Below are 5390 nucleotides of genomic sequence, written 5' to 3' on the forward strand. Positions count from 1 at the left end.
ACACACACACACACACACACACACACACACACACACACACACACACAAATTGTAAGTTGCAACCTGAGGCAAAGAATGCAAGGTCTCTCAAACTTTTCTTGGGGGGGGGGGTTAAAAACCCACTGGGCTGTGTAGGTTTATTCTGCAAGCAATCCATCTTGATCAGAAGCCCTTTGATGTGGAAGGTGGATGTATAGAAGCTTCCCTGGGTTTTGCTGCCCCTTCTCTCCTGCTACCCCCTGGACTGCTCCTGCTTCTCTTCATCATGGTCTGGGGTGACAGCGTGATAGAACAACACTGCCGCTGTTACTGAGCCAATGCTGGACCCCTGCTGGTTTCCATTAAAGGCAGCAAAAGGAGAGGCAAAGCTCACAGACTGACAAACACAGCCGCTGTGTTGGATGAAGGCGGTTATCCATAGAGATTAACCTCTGAGCTGGGCATCGCCTCTTATGTCTTATTGAGAAATAACACTGAAACAAGGTATCTTATCTGTTGGCTTTTTGACTCATTTAAACAGAACCAGAATCTGATCTTTTGTGTGCTCTTTCCATACATTTCCTTTTGGTTTTCTTTAGTGTGATGTAATGAGGCAACACAGACAGGCCCTGAAGAGATGGATAATGGCAGACACTATATGCCTGTTAACCCCCAAATCAACTTCCCTTTACTGGTCTACTTCCTGTGAAGGGACACATCCATGTACACGAATCGATTGGACACAGAGCCCGCCTGTTTCCTGAACCTCACGCGAGGATTTATAGCAGAGCTGAGACAATCAGCATAATTGCCACAGCAGAGACTGGACCCAGAAAAAGTGAGATATTTTACAAGACCACCTGTTGAATGTAGAGTCACAAATCCTCTCAACAGGATTAGGAGTCTGTTGCATTGCATCTATTTTTGGCAGTACAGATGATGAAACGATTCTCCTAATGGGATAATTCAAATAGCTTGTGCTTCGAATAAAAATATGGAACCATCTATACACCACTGCTATTTTGACTTGGTCTGCAAATTGTTAATTATTATGTCATGGTACATTAAATGCATGCAGGAAGTGGCATATCCGGTTCTAACATTGATGCGTCTCTGCACGCTGAGATAAATTTTCCATCACAAGCTGAGACTTTAGTGCTGAGATGTTGTGGGAACATCCAAAGTAGAGGAGCACAGCAGGGAATTGGAATCACATATGGACACTGAAATGTTGGAAGACTCCCCCCCCACATAATTTCTCCAGTAGAAATTGCATAGGGAGGAAAACCACAAGGGCGATTTAGAGAACAGGGTAAAAAGTGGGAGGAAAATATATATTTCTTTGGCTAGATTACTCCTTGATTCACATGCTATATCCACCAAACCACTTGCCATAGTATTTATAAATTATTACGGATGAATTATAGATGCCATTAGTCTGCATGTAGTGCATGCCACACACGTTGGTGCAGTTCTTGCTTTTGCTAGCATGATGCTGACGTTGTCAGTGTGTGTACAGCTTGTCCCATAAAACATTTGGAGTTGCTCCTCATGCATAGCACTTTCTTGAATTATGAAGAGAGTCGAAGCCACTTCATTTTAATCTGGCCATTAAAGGCTCTGCTACACTATGCACACTGATGAATTAGCAGTTTTTTTGGCATTCTGCACACAGCTATGAGTTTGTATTAGAGAGACTGGAATAGAGGCAACCACTCTACTCTTTACACTGCAACATGAAGATGCTGTTGGAGGAGAGCCAAGAGATTCTCTTACCCAAAAGAAGAAGTTAAGAGTTTTGCCCTCTTACTGTGTTTTCGGCTAATTGACAAAGCAGGTATTGTGCTGCTCAGGTTTCTGTCTGTTTCTGTATATCACTTCCCATTCCCCATAAAAGATATCCTGTCACAACACCAAAAGGTCTTTGTTTGCATTTGGCCTGCCTGTGAAGAATACTCTTTAGTCAGTCACTGCAGACATTAGACTTCCCATTTGAAACTCAATGCTTCTCTGAGATTCTCCTCTGTTGAAAAAAGAAAAAGAAAAAAGAAGATCAACTCAAAGTTCAAGTGAAATTTGAACATTTTTAACAGGTGTTTGAAATGAAAGATGAAAGACGGAAGGAACCTCTGTTTGCACTCAGCCTGTTTACTGCTTGTCGGAAACACTACAAAAAGCAAGAGGGGCAGAATGTACACTAGATCCCTCAGGACCCACTTTCTTCTCCACAGGACGTCCCTTTTAAAACCTGAACATTCAAAGGTTCCCCCGCTTGTGTAACTGTATGCCTCTGAGAGCCAGGCACCAGGAATTAATTGTGTGTGTGTGTGTGTGTGTGTGTCAAAGGGAGAGGTGGATGTCAGATTTAGTGCCTTCCCCCATCTGGATTGCCATAGCAGTCATGTAGAGCAGTTGGCGTCGTTAGGAATGCTAAGATAAGGCAAGAGTGCTCACATACAAAGTCAAACAACTCACACATAAACCCATCCTGTATACTTTTTATCCCCTACACAGCGTCTGATGACGATATGTCTCCATTATCTCCATCGTGGCATTCTTGTACCTGTCCCTACAGGCTTACGCTCTGGTTAAGAAACACACACAAAACACTTCACCATCAATACCACACGTAATTTGTTTATAGAGATTGAGGGCTTTTCTAATGAGATCTTACTGTAATTTACCCAGATTACTCATAATAGTATAGGATACTGTATGTCTCAAAGGTAGATCATAAGCTATCATATTTCAAAACTTTAAAGAGGTGGAGGCAAACCATTATTTTCTATATAAACCTTTACCTCCAGACGCCTTAGAACGCATTATCACAGGTGGTGTTTAAATGAGCTGTTCTTTTAATTCTGCACGTAGGCAATGGTTAAGAGTTAACTGGTAATGCAGTGTAAAGAATAAGTATTGTTGCTTTGGTTAGCTGCCGTTTAATAGAGCATTTATAGAGGGCTTCAATTTAAAAGTCCTGTTTATTTTAAAGACTTTCAAGGCTTGGAAGGAGATGACACTAACGAGTACAAAAGATGAGCTGCTTTAGAAAATAAATGGTTCTTTGATAAGAAGTCAGTCAATCCTGTGTACATAAACATGTGAGGATAGACTACCAAGGAGCGTTTTGGTGAAAATAAATAAATAACAGCAACATTAAAGCAATAGTATGACATTTTTGGGATATTTGCTTATTTGCTTTATTACTGAGTTAAATGAGACGGTAACTTTATTGTTAGTGTGTTAAGCATGGAGCTAGAGGCAGGAGGCAATTAGCTTAACATGGCAAATAGAAATAGGTCGGCTATATAGCCAGTAGCTTAGTAAGTTCACATTTTGGGGTGTTGGTTACTTTGGACAGAGCAAGACTATGTTTCCCTGTGCTGTCAGTCTTTTCCTTGATTTCTCAAAAACACAATTGAAAGTGATTGCCATAATATAAACACATAATAATGATAATGTATTCAGAAGAGTTCTATAATACTTTCCATACCAATTTAACTACAGACCAGAGCTATATTTGAGGTGTCCCACCTGCTAAGCAACTTGAACAGGTTTTTTCCTGCAGCCATGGTACAGGATCATAACATCAGACATGTTTCTTGTTTGATCCAGTGAAAGTGTCCAGTCAGAAGGTAAAATCTCATTACAGTCTGTATGGTCAAAGCTGATAGATTTTTTGCTATCAGGCAGACATGTCTGTCAGGCAGCCATATAAACACATACCAGCTAGTCAGTTTGTGATTGGTTGCTCATCTGGCTCACACCCAAACTGCGCTAATACCTATTGCACACCATTGACCTGTTTGTCTTGGGATGGGGCTGCTGTTCTGCTTGAATACTTAACACACATAAACACAAACAGGAATGTTAGCATAGTTTTCACAGATGCACACACACACATACCAATACACACACACACATAGAGACATCTGCCAGATGCATTAGCCAGATGCCCAGGTCAGACTATCATAGCAGAACACTGGGAGTGTGTGCATTCATGGGTTAATGGGGGAGCTCAGATAATCTTAAAAATTAAGCCGAAACCCTCCTTTCTCAGATGGGGTTCTTTCTCTCACACACATAGAGAGCTCTGGCAATTTTTTTGCAGTTAAACACTTGTCCGATGCCTTTATATGAGCTTTGCTATTGTGGTTACCGGAATTAATCACTTGTTAGAGTTTTGTGCACCTCACCTACGACTATACAGTACATGATAACTCCTGTTACTTCTTTTGTAATGAAGTAGCACTGATGATGTTGCACATCATTTGTTATGTCACACACAAATTTGATTGTGGAGGTTTCCTTATGGTGCATATAAACTTTTATATTCTGAATTCAGGATTCCTTATAAATGTTTACAATCTTTATGTAACCACAAACCACATATTTCATTCAGTTTATTTACCCGCTTTTGTTTCTAGTGACAGAGGGCGGGAGACTTTCCCAAAATGCATCAGCAGAAGACGAGGTTAAATCAAACAGTGGTGAAATGAGGCCAAAGACAACAAGAAAAATATTCTCTTTGAATAGAAATGCATCCATGTTGGAAAGTTTCTGCTGTGAAATCAATTCCATGAAGTCAAAAAACTATGGATAAATAAATGCACATCAAAATGCTCATTAAATGTAATAGCTTTGCAGCATTTTGTAAACTAATGTACAAATCAATAAACAACAACATACTGATACTTCCATTTGGTTTTGTTCTCTTAAATAATTAAATGGCAAAAACCTGCAAATATTTCACTTTTGTGCCAAATAAAGTAATAATATGAACAGAAGACTTTTTGGCTTTTGGCAGTGTTTTTGTGATCTATCTTTTTAGGCGTACATGTGACTGAAACACATGCTTCACAACTGAGTCCAATATCATGGTTAGACTTGTTGCCACCCAGTGTCTGTCTCCCTCAGTGAAAGTCGAGTCAAAAACAATTTCATTAGTAGTGAGGACATTGGCAGCTCTAGCTTATGAAGTTATTAGGACATAAATCAAGTTTATTTCTACAGCTCCAGCACAGAATCATGTCAGATGACTTTACTTTACAAGGATAACAAGCTAACTTTAATCAAAATAACCACTGAAAATAAAGCAATGCAATACACGGAACAAAAGAAAACAGAAAGAAACAGACAACACAAGTCACAAGAGGTAGCAGGGTAAACTCTAGGACTGCTGAAATAATAGCTTTACTATAGGTGACGTGACAAACTTAAATGGACAATAACATGGACAATACAATCCCTTAAAACAAATACTCTAAGTCAAAGAATGTGCTATTTACTGCACCAACCGTCAAGTTTAGTTATCCTACAATTCTACGAGCTAAGAGAGTGAACCCATGATTACTCAAGACAAACATTTCCCACAAGGGGAGAAAGATAGTCCATCCCAGTTCCATAGCACA

This window comes from Anarrhichthys ocellatus, unplaced genomic scaffold (genome assembly GCF_004355925.1).
Source record: "Anarrhichthys ocellatus isolate YVR2014 unplaced genomic scaffold, GSC_Weel_1.0 scaffold23, whole genome shotgun sequence".
NCBI lineage: Eukaryota > Metazoa > Chordata > Actinopteri > Perciformes > Anarhichadidae > Anarrhichthys > Anarrhichthys ocellatus.